Source organism: Leopardus geoffroyi, chromosome B2 (genome assembly GCF_018350155.1).
Source record: "Leopardus geoffroyi isolate Oge1 chromosome B2, O.geoffroyi_Oge1_pat1.0, whole genome shotgun sequence".
Taxonomy (NCBI): Eukaryota; Metazoa; Chordata; class Mammalia; order Carnivora; family Felidae; genus Leopardus; species Leopardus geoffroyi.
The window spans coordinates 145,055,277-145,067,744 of NC_059332.1; the positions used below are offsets into that span (position 1 = coordinate 145,055,277).

The 12,468-nt window shown below is 43.2% G+C and overlaps 1 protein-coding gene across 3 annotated transcripts in view; it reads right to left on the reverse strand.

Annotated features, from left to right (window-relative positions):
- Positions 1-12,468, reverse strand: part of PRKN (parkin RBR E3 ubiquitin protein ligase) — a 1,352,534-nt gene that overhangs the window by 91,064 nt on the left and 1,249,002 nt on the right. The gene's annotated exons all lie outside the window — the stretch shown is intronic.

Sequence of the window (12,468 nt, forward strand, 5' to 3'; positions counted from 1 at the left end):
ACAGCAGGCATTCGGTCCACAAATATTAATTGATGTGGTGAGGTTGTGCTCTGAAAAGCTGAATTCCTCCTGAGAGGCTAATTCACTGTGCTCAGCTTGTCTGTGGGGAGCAGGGGCTTCTGAGCAGAAGCGAGTTTTGGACAAGAGCTACTGTGTGGCGGTGAAGACATTTGTTCTGGTGATGGATGAAATGACACTCCTGACATGCTGGATGGGCAGATTCCTTACATGTAATTTATTTTGCATTTCAATTACTTTAGAAAAAGCCTTCCCGGGGTTTTGGCCAGAGGTAAGTGTAAGTTATCAGTCTAATGGATTTATTCCTGTTTTGCTAAGGTAAGTAACATTTATTAAAAACCCCACAAAGCCCCAGACGCTCTCGTCTGCATTTTCATTTACTGTTAGTGCGGTCTGATCTAGGAAGGGTCTTTGGGGGCACCCTGCTATCTGTTTCTGTCCAGGTAGCCCCTGCCTGCGTTTTACTCCGGATTCCGGGAGCGCCTATGCAGGGCTTCTGCAGCCTGAAGTCAAGGCTGGTACCTCCTTCACCGGACACCCATGACCCCTGCAACCCGATGTGCTCAGCCTCACAGAAAGCCCACGCGGGTGGCCCACGTCCCCCTGCACCTGTGCCACCCGGACCAGATCAGGGAGAGAGAGAGGCGGAAACCAAACTTTATGCTAACCACTCGGAGGCTGCCTGACCTGGGGAGGGAGAGGACAATGAAACAAACCCCGCGACAACCTTTCTGTGCTCAGAATGGGTGCAGGGGACGGAGGGTACCTGGGCCTGGAGTGAGGGCACCACTGCCAGTTCAAGAAGGGTAGATAGACGTTTTCTGGCCAGAGAACTGAGATCTTAGGGCCACCTTCCTCTTTCTCCTGCGAATAGACACGTCTGAGTGAACAAAGGTACACTCCTAAGTTTCAAGGCCCCCCGTACCCATTTCCCAGACTTTAAAGCATTTAAGTTCATTGGCTGCAGTCCCAGCGGCTGACAGCAGATGGATGGGACAGCACCACCTGCGGCCCACCTGTTCTGTGGCCACGTCTGATGAGTGTCGCATCCTTGAGGCCGATTGACCAAGGCACAACTCCACACCTGTCAACAGTCTCCCTTTGGGTTGGCTTGTGGTCCCATCACTCGATGAGAAGTGGGCTGAACCCAGCCTCTTTCCATGGGCCCACCAGTCTCCCCACTGCCTCTCGAGAGCAGCCTCCATCCAGGGAGTGAGTTCCTTTTTCCTTGGGGAAAGATCGGAGGCAGGTGTTCTGGAATGCCGCTCTGGGGGGATGGGGCAGGGGAAGGAGCCAGAGAGGAAGCAGGGAGCGGGCAGGAGGGCAGCTGCTCAAACAAAAGGAGAAGCTTCCGGCCTCTGCTATCACCCAGGACACGAAGGCTGCAGAAGCTGAGCACGGAGCACCGTGGCGCACCGTGGTCACATTGGTCGTGGGTCTTCTGGGGGAGGTTTTGGTTTCCACGTGTGACTTGCAGGAGCTGGGAGGCACCAGCCCAGCCATCGTGGCCCACAGGGGTCTGGCTTGGGACTCCCGACCAGCCACGGGAGGGTCAAGCCCTGGAAGAACCCCGATTCTGGTGCCCTGGGGCCTGGTGACTGAGCCAGCTTCAACTTCGTCTAGAAGCATACCAGGGATAGGATGCTTCCGGGATCTGAGTACCATGGAAGGAATTCATGCCCGTTCCTAGAGCAGCCTATTTTTACCCTTGTTAACCTGAACTGTACTTTAAAGTTTAAACTAAATGGAGCCTCTTTTCTACCCGTGATTTATGAGGCCTCCCCTTTTTATCAAATTAAAGCTCTCCACAGATGAAACCATTTATCCCTATCTCGTTTAGAGCCCCCCTCCTCCACGGAATCAAGAGCCAAGTGTGGGGGTGGTACGTGTGGGAAGTTACCACGGCACAACAGACATCTCTTTGCATTTCTTTAAATTCCCATTTAATTCCATGATCCACGCATTTTCCTGCCATATCCACGCAAAACGACAATCACAGAAACCTACTAAATGTGTCTAAATGCACTTAGAAACTGTTCTCTGCAGCCCCGGGCACCATGGCAGCCCAGTCTCTCCTTCCCAGGTGCAAAGGTGAGCTTGTTTTCGTAAGGCTAAACAGGATTTCTTTTATTCCAGAGCAGAGCAGGTGACTTCTGAATTATTTTTAAGGAAACCCAATTGAAGGAAAATACCTGTTTTAAACCCCATTTTCCTTCTCACCCCACACCAAGCTGTTTCTATAGCAACATCCTACCTGCTCTCAGGACAGCTAAGTGTCCCTGAGAAGGTAACCTGGTGCTGCCTTTTCACTCAGAGAAGGGACTGCTGTTCATTGACCAGTTTTTCCCTGGGTGTCTGAATTCTTCAATTCTCTAGAACACGCTTAATCTGGGGTTTCCTGTGGCTACAACCTAAAATGCACTTCTAAACTCCCCGACGGTATAATTCTCCAAACCTTTCAGAGCTGAACTCTGTAGAAGAGAATTTACATTTTGTTTTCAGTAGGAATAACTTCTCTTCGGTGCATTGGCTTATGTTTAGGAACGGCCCCTATAAGTAAAACCGTTTTGGGGAAAATCTTCCATACCCCTCTGCCATCGCTTCTCTTTCTCCCTTCACGTCTTTACATGTATAAGATCTATACAGTATATGAAATATTTCCAATACACAGAAAATACAAAGACGAAGGCAGTAAGCACTCATGTACCCACCTCTCAGGCTGACCGAATGCCGACTTTGCAGGGGAACATTTATGCTTCAAATTTGTAAGAGGTAAAAGGTTAGTAGCAACTGTTCTGAGGTTCACTCATATATTTTCCATCCCAGCCTTTGCGCTTTTATTACAGTTTTATGTGCAAGGCTTTTTCGGGCAGCTTATCCTAATTTGGACGTCTCTGGCTGCAAAGATGTTCCCCGCGCTTCTGGGAAGCTAAGTGCCCGGGACCGTTGGCGGTTCCCATGCCCTGTTGTCTAGTTGCTGGGCAATCCTTATAAGCTGAAGTCCACGTTCACGTTCCTGAATGAGTGGACATACTACTTGAAAATAAAAGCATTCAAAGCAGAGGGTGATTTTGGGTTCTGTGCAATGTAGGAAGCCCAGTGTTTTCTCCGCAAGGTCACACTAAAAAGGTGGTGGGTCTGAGATCTTGTCTGTTCAAAATAAGATGATAAAGGGTCGATACAGAGAAGACAGTCATCACCCTGGGGTGGATGGCTCTCTTATGGGCATTATGAATGAGGCTATCGGGGCTCAGGTGAGAACATTATCTTGGATAAATGGTTTGTGGTTATTGATCTGGACCAACCTGACAGAAAAGAAGCTCTATGTATTATTGCTACAATTACTTGATTTATACTTGCAATTTAGAATTGTATGCTCAGTCAATTCTGTCAATATCAAAAAGCAACACTCTGGTTTCAAAATGTGACGTTTGGACTTTGTCCCACGATTTAGTATGTCTTCTAAGCAAAACAACTCGCAACCCAGGTCACTTCAACGACCACTTGAAACACAAGTAATTAGGGGACATTAAAAAAACATTCAGCGTTTACAAAAATAAAAGAAAAAGACCCTTTTCATTTATCACTACACACTGTCCCGTAGCTCATCATGTGCCCCATGGAATGGGTATTTTCTGGAAGGAGGTGACTCAGAAACACTTCAAGCCATGACCTGCTAAATGTCTGCTTGACAAGGGATCTCTTTCTTCTGTATTCACTTGCCATGGAAATCTAAGTCACAGCAAAAATCAAATAAACTGGCCAACAAGCACACAAAGAGAAGAGGACAACCAGGAAAAACTGGTATCTATCTAGGATATCTATCTTTCTGATTCAAAGGAGTCAGAACCTGCAGGAGAGGTTTGGCATTCTAGAGGCAACAGGTGAAGGCTGGGGGAGGGGCAGAGGCAGGGTGCGCCGAAGGTACCTTTGAAACCAATAGTCCTTTACAAGTTGATAAAGCATCCATGCCCATGCTTTCATCCTACATGGACAGGTATAGGGAATCAAAGAGTGTAAGTGCAGAAAAAAGATGCCTGGGGAACAAACGTCCTTGGTGGGTACTGGTAACATCCTTAAAATTTTTTTAGTTAATTAATTAATTAATTAATTAATTTAGAGAGAATGAATGGGGGAAGGGGAGAGAGAGAGAGAGAGAGAGTACATCCCAAGCAGGCTCCACACTGTCAGCACAGAGCCCAATGTGGGGCTTGAACTCACAAACCATGAGATCATGACCCGAGCTGAAACCAAGAGTCTGATGCTTAATGGACTGAGCCACCCAGGCACCCCCCTGGTAACTTTCTTTTAATGCACTGCTCCCTCCCCCACACCCACCCAGGAGAAGTGTCAAGGGCAAGGCTCCACCTCTGTTTCCCTTCCTCATCCTCCCCACAGTTGGCTTCCAGCTTTTGTCTCAAAAGGTAAGAGAAGACCTTCAGAGAGCATCATCTTCTGTCAGCTCCCTCTTGATCTTGGACTATAAAGTTCCATAGATGACCCTATTAGTATAGATAGAGCACAGAGGAAAACTTCCCTGTGCCCATCACTACTCTTTGAGGCAAGACACCTTCAGGATGTCACCTGCTCGAGGCTCCTCTCAGGACCTTGTTGTCCACAGCCTCTGCTTCAAGGGCAGCCTACTCAGTCATCCTTAGGTGGGTAGCCAGTGACCTGTGATGTGGCATGACATAGATGATATTCTGGCCAGATTCCCTGCCTCAGGAATATGAGCAAGACAATTCCAGGGGCAGTGGTAATGGATAATGTAGGTAAATGTTGGATGGGCCAGGTGCAAACAGGGAACTGCAGACACAGCGACACCCACTGGCCAATGAGCAGGACCAAGAGAATAAGGGGGCTGCTGTCTCTTGGCCAGCTGTGTGGAGCCCTCAAAAATTAAGTCTCTCAATTCTGTAGAAAATTGGTGCCAACTTCCAGGATTTTGGACTGCATTTATAAGTTCCACATATTCTTATGTACTTTTTTTTTTTTTAATTTTTTTTAACGTTTATTTATTTTTGGGACAGAGAGAGACAGAGCATGAATGGGGGAGGGGCAGAGAGAGAGGGAGACACAGAATCGGAAGCAGGCTCCAGGCTCTGAGCCATCAGCCCAGAGCCTGACGCGGGGCTCGAACTCACGGACCGCGAGATCGTGACCTGAGCTGAAGTCGGACGCTTAACTGACTGAGCCACCCAGGTGCCCCATCTTATGTACTTCTGATGTCAGATTTAAACATTTTTTTTCTGAGGACTTAAGTAACTCCTGTGAATAAATCAGTAAATCTGGTGAGTCTTAAGTTCTCTTAAGTTTCAATACTATTTGCAAACTCGAAGAGTTCAATTTATTATCTCAAGTCTAAATCAATTACTTAATTAGGTATTTCAACCTAAGTCACAAGGCTGACCTGTTTCCTTAATTAAGCACATTCCTTTATTACAAGTTTGTAACATTTTGAATAAATATAAATTCTTTCCAATAAAGTATTAGTTCTACAATTTATTCTCCAATAAAGTATTAGTTTTGATTCTCTTAAACATTTCTCTACTTAATTCTAAGTATTTACAAAGATGAAAGATGATTAACCACTAAGGAAACGATTACATTATCCCACACAATTATACATAATTAAATGTATATATAAAATATAATTTTGGAGATTGTCTTCTCAGCTTGCATAAGGTTGCATTGTACCCGGGCGCTGACTAGATTCTTGATGGTGACCCATGTAAGATCTATTGAATCCTTTGATGGTGACCCATGTAGGATCTATTGAGTCCTACATATAGTTGCCCTGATGATGATGATTCCATAATTCCATAACTCAGTGAGGTGAGCATGGAGCCCCTGACCCAGGAGATATATATATATATATATATATATATATATATATATATATATATATATATTCCCACCCAGCGGGTAAATCACTTGACTGAATTTTGAACTATTAAGATGTAAATATATTTGCATCTAAGGATCTTTGGACTCAGTAAAATCCTGTATTTTATATGGGGCCACACACATTTTTCAGATGTTAAAATGTTTTATATTAAAAAAAAATATAATTTATCATCAAATTGGCTAACATACAGTGTGTAAAGTGTGTTCTTGGTTTTTGGGATAGATTCCCGTGGTTCATCGCTTACATACAGCACCCAGTGCTCATCCCAACAAGTGCCGTCCTCAATGCCCATCACCCATTTCCCCCTCTCCCCCACCCCTCCCTTCAACCCTCAGTTTGTTCTCTGTATTTAAGAGTCTCTTATGGTTTGCCTCCCTCCTTCTGTGTTTGTAACTATTTTCCCGCCTTTTCTTCCCCCATTGTCTTCTGTTAAGTTTCTCAAGACCCCCTTGCACTGTTGGTAGGAATGCAAACTGGTGCAGCCACTCTGGAAAACAGTGTGGAGGTTCCTCAAAAACTTAAAAATAGAACTACCCTATGACCCAGCAATAGCACTGCTAGGAATTTACCCAAGGGATACAGGAGTGCTGATGCATAGGGGCACTTGTACCCCAATGTTTATAGCAGCGCTTTCAACAATAGTCAAATTATGGAAAGAGCCTAAATGTCCATCAACAGACGAATGGATAAAGAAGATGTGGTTTATATGCACAATGGAATACTACTTGGCAATGAGAAAGAATGAAATCCTACCATTTGCAGCAACGTGTATGGAATTGGAAGGTATTATGCCAAGTGAAATAAGTCAGTCAGAGAAAGATAGATGTCATATGTTTTCACTCATATATGGATCTTGTTAAAATGTTTCTAATTAAATATGGATGTTTCCTACGGCTTTATTTGAAAATTCAATCACAAATTCTACATTCAAACCCACATAATCCATTTGTTGAATGCTTAAAAACCAATAGAACAGTTAATTCCTTGTGGTCAATAAGGGCTTGAACCTTGAACTTCTGAGTAGTAATGAGTATTGGTAAAAAGTGAGAAGTCTGGAGTCAGACTCTCTGGGCTTAAAATCTTGCCTTTATGTCTTTTCTACTCTTAACCACTATGCTATAGAATTTCTCATAAGTTACGTGTGTGTGTGTGTGTGTGTGTGTGTGTGTGTGTGTGTATGTATGTGTGTGTGATAGTACCCAGTTATTTAACCAAATACACTCTAGGTGTTACTATGCATGTATTTTATAAATGAGGTTAAGATATACAATCAGTGGACTTTCAAACTAAAGGAAATTACCATCAGTAATATGGGTGGGCCTCATCCAGTTGAAAGGCCTTAACTGAGATTTTTCTGAGGAAGAAGAAATTCTGCTCTAAGACATCAGCTCCTGCCCAGTTTCCATACTGTTGGCCTGCCCCCACACTCATGGAAGCCAATTCTTTGCAATATAGAGAACCCTGGCTAATGATTTCCTTTTTTCTTTCATTTTCTTTCCTTCCTTTCCTCCCTTCCTCTATCCTTTCTTCCTTCCCTCCAATCCAAGAGAGAAAACTTCATGATTATTCTTTCTGGGAAGGCTAGTAGTTGCTACACATATTACTAATATAGAGAACCCTGGCTAATGATTTCCTTTTTTCTTTCATTTTCTTTCCTTCCTTTCCTCCCTTCCTCTATCCTTTCTTCCTTCCCTCCAATCCAAGAGAGAAAACTTCATGATTATTCTTTCTGGGAAGGCTAGTAGTTGCTACACATATTACTAAGGACAAATCAGTAATGTGGCCATTGGTAGTTGAATTCTCCTTCAGGGAGGAAGATTAATGTCTTATTTTCCATTTAGTGAAATGAGGAACTAAAAGCACGTTGTTCTTCTTCACTACAATATATAACACTTGGGTCTGCAATGTTAATTGTCTTGCCAACAAGTACATACATTAAGAAATGGTTTGTCAGGCACAGACCACATATGGCTTCTTTTCATTTCTTTTTGAGGAGATGGAAAGAACTTTGCCTAAAAATAAAAATTCACATAAATGTTGCTTGGTGGGGGGAGGGTCAACAATGTTTTGGTGATGTCCCCGTGGGTCATAGAAAGGCAGCATGGGTTGCCTCATGAGTTATGACATGCAACCTATTCCTTGTGAGCTCACTCCCTGAGTCCCCCCGGGTCCTGCACATGAGAGGAAAGAACTGTGGTTCCTCTTAGGTTGTTGGATGGACAATTCTTCATACTCTGAAGTTCTTGGCGAGATGAACTGATTGGCATTGGAATGGCTTTGAGGAAAACTTCACTGTTCAAGAAATCTTTCCCCATTCTTTCACTGAGTAGGCAGAAGTAGGCCATTCATGATCTTGTATCCAGCTTCCAGGGTTCTGGGTGTGGTCTGTCTCTCTTGTATGCTCCCTACTAAATGATAATGATAGCCCAGAACTTTCCTAATAACTGGATTTTTGAGCTTGTTAATACCTGCATGATGCCCAAGATTATTTTCGGAAAAACTTGCAGAAGCTTTGAAGTTACACTGAAGCTTAGGATGTGTGAGTCAGAATGCACCAAAGCCAGCATGCAGAATCCAAAGGCAAGATCAGGGCTACTGAAACTCGATCAGCTCAACTCTCCTGTCTGGAGGTCAGTTCCCTTTCGCTGGGATTTCCGTGTGACTTGATCTGCTCTTTAACTTCACCTGGGTCTCTGCTTACATGTTGCCTCCCAGTGAGATCACCTTACCTGTCTGAAGTTACCCCATTCCTCGCCTCCCCCAGTAGTCTCGAGCCCTCCATAGTTTCTACCCACTGGGCTATATATATTTTTTCAAAATGCTGGGTTTTTAGACATTATATTATATATCGCTATTATTTTCTGTCTCTCTTATTAGAACATAGCCTTCAAAGACATGGTCTTGGTCAGTTTGTTCTCATTCTACATGCTGTGCTCTAAGCACCTAGCATAGTGCCCTGCACACAGTAGACATTCCATGAATATCTGGTGAGTGAATAACTTGCTGTTTATATCTGCCCACTAACTGTCATCAGTAAGTAGAAAAATTTCAAATGAAAATATCCTCAACATTTCTCTCTTATAGATACCTATATGTGTAGGCATTGATCTAACTAAATAAGTCACATTGGGTCCCTGGTCTCATGGAAATTCTAGAAATGTTAGGTCAATAGAAATAAACACAGGTAATTTACAGCAGGTAAAACACAGCAAAGAAACATGGAAAATTTTCTAGTTTGGTCATGCGCGCTTGTGGATTTTTCCATTTCAAAATTAACATTTCAAAAAATATTTTTTTTCCCTCAGGAAAATTCTTTCTGACCTCTAGGGGAAGTGATAAAGGCTCCCGCCATTCTCCTGCTTCAATGGCTTTAGTCCTGCCCAAGTACAAACAGGATCAAGGGCAAGACATTGTTCCATCAGAAGAGAAAGGCTATGATTTGGGTCTGAGTACACTACCATTGGTCTGCTTTGCAAGAGTGGTCACAGAGTAAAAGGGTTTGGGGCACATATGTGTGTTCCTCTCTTTTTCCTCTTTTACCCATGTGGCAGGAGAACTTAGGGGCTTCCTCAGGAGAAGGCCTGGTCTCATTGCTCAGAAACTTTTTTCTCTTCTGCAAACCTGGACCACTGTGGTGGCTGGAGGAGGCCTGGGGTTGTGTTTGACATTAAAACCAAGTCCTTACCCTCTGAGAGCCTTTTCCTTTACTGTGAGTAAGGGTGGTGGTGGTCCTAGGGTGCTGAGTCCTGGGACTTGGGTTTGGGCATGGACAGGCAGTGTGAGAGCAAGGTAGAACAGAACAGTCCTGTTTGCTCATTTAACACATATACACTGAGAGTTTTTTATACTCAAGGTCTCTTCTTCTTGATGCTGGGGAATTCAGGAGTTCTCCACTTGGTCCAACCGGGTTTATTGGTATGGTCCCATAGGGTCTGGGGATAAAGCTCTAGCTAATAATAAACTATTCGGTTACTTTTCTTGCACATATATTTCCCTCAGACACTTCACAGGGAAGATGGGCAGCTATGCCAATACAGTATTCAAATATTCCAGGCTCCTCTACTTAAAAAAATATATTAATATCAAATCTTAATGCACCTCCAGTGAACACAGAACTATAATAATTTCTATCATAAATTTCAAAGGAATCAACAATGTCAGTAATTCAGTAGGACTTACTTCCAATTGCCTTTGGATGACCAACTGGATTCTCAAAGGATACATGGGTGTCATGAAATAATTCAAAAGCCATGTTGGTATCTACATATAGTGCCTAGGACAGTGATGCTACATGTTTACTGAGTGTATAGATGGATGGGAAGGTGGGTAAATGCATGGACAGACGCATGAATGAGTGTTGTGTGAATGGATGGACAGACGCATGAATGAGTGCTGTGCGATCTGAGTGCAGAAGACGTGTTTCACGTAAAGCTTGAGACAAAGGGCCGACAGCACAATCAAGGAATATAAAAATGTATTGTTGGGCACAAATATGCTTCTACAGGAGAGACTGGATCTGAAAATACAGAGACTGGAAATCACCAGCTTCATATGTGCTTTATCATACTATTCAAACTTTCATGATGAGGGGGCTAACACTTTGTAGCAAACCACAGACAGAAGTTTTAATAAAAAAGGCAGTCTTCTTTTGTCCTTCCTTTGTAGCTATTTGGAAAAAGAATGATAATAATCAAAAGACCTGTAAAAAATGTGATTTGGTATTTCAAAGGTTGTGGGCTATTATGTGACACAAGCTGAACTACCATGCAGAAAATGACTACCTTCTGAATTACTTGGGATGCTCAAAACTCTGGAGAGAAAAATAGAACACCATGGCCCGTTATGAGCACATTAGAAGAAAAAAGACAAATACTGCTTTCCTGCATTCAAATTTTCTTTGCTAAAAAAGGCCGACTCCTTTAAGGAAACCTTTGGTGATAGGACATAAATAAATCCCAGGGAAGCTGCTTCTCTGTCTAAAGAAGGTCGGGTGTCTCTCATACCACTTACAGATTTTAAAAACGTGTTGTCATTCTTTAAACATGGTCATTATTGGAGAATATGATTGAAATTTTAATTATTGAGCAGAAAGAATTGTAAAGTACTTCCATTGGGCGTTTGGTGTGCTTGAAGTGATAGGCCATCAGCACAACTGATGTGACCGTGGAAGCATGTTATCACAGCACTGTGACCCCTGCTGAGATGGAGGGAGCAGTCTGTCTACCTCCTATGGGCTGCCTGTCTCCTAAAATGTCTGCACGCTGTTTACTGCAGAGCCAGTGTTTAGACCAAATGCTCAGTAATGTGAAGACATCAATTATTTCCTTCCTATATTTAAATGAAGGATGATCGCCCTTGATTTAATAGCAAAGGAGCATTTCCAAAGCACAGAAACATTTCAGTCATTAAGCACAAAGGTTATTCTTAAAAACATGTTTGTTTTCTTCTTCTTCTACAGGGTGATGGAAAAGTAAGTTTATTAGGTTCGTGCTCACCCTGATTCCATGTCTGCTGAGTACTGCAGCAGGCTGGTAGGCAAGCTTGTCCAAGGAGAAAAATTTTTGCCAGAAATTCATAGGTTTGGGGCAAAGTGAGGAGCACATGGTTACCATGACTCAGATTACTTTCGTCTAAACCTTATACTCACCAGCATCCATTTTTGGTATGTTTCTAAAGCTACAGTGACTAATTATTTGGAGAGCCTTAAACCCCTTCAGCTTATCTGAAGGAGGGACAGTAATAAAAACAAGAACCACAACCACTGCCACCAGGAGTGATTTTAAGGCCAGGCTGAGCTTTCGAAATCTGGCAGGTGCCTTCTTTGCTTAGACAGTGTCACCTGTAGTCCAGGGTCCTGCTGGAGGGTGTGGGGGCCAAAGGAAGCCACTTTCAGATGTGGTGTGTCTGCTCCTGTCCTAGGTGGCTGCCACATTGCAGGTAAGATTTGTACCCCAGTTTCATTACACTGGAAACCCAATCAAACTTGACAGTAGGTATTTTGTGGGGTTCTCTTCCTGCTCGTCTGCAGCCTGAAGGAAATGCTATATTCTCTCTCTAAATGATGAGAACATTTTGAGAGATGCACTGAAGGTGATTATTAACTCCAGAATATGGTGTCAATTAAATGATCCATTTGGTTTTAGTTTGTTTTTGAGACAGTCCAAGCTAGGCACTTGTTACACCAAGGGTCGGTCTGCAAATGTAGTCAAGCTTTCTTTCTTATTAGTGAAATGCAAGTTGCTGGTTCTAAGCAAATGTATGAGAAGGATGGAGTTTCCTAAATCCCTTGATCTGTCTATAGGGATGGCTGGAACTTCGGGCCTCCAGGGCATAATGGTCTTCTTAATCCCCCAGCTTCTCAGAGACCCGCCTCTACTCTACTGTCTGGAACTCCCTCACAAACAAAATTTTTTCCTCATTTTCTCACTTCCGTTTAGAACTTTCTACTTATAGGTAGAGTTCTTTAAGGTCCCAGGAAAGTGGCTAATGTACTTCTGGATATAATTACAACACTGAGTTTAGGTTTATCTTTGCGTCTTTCT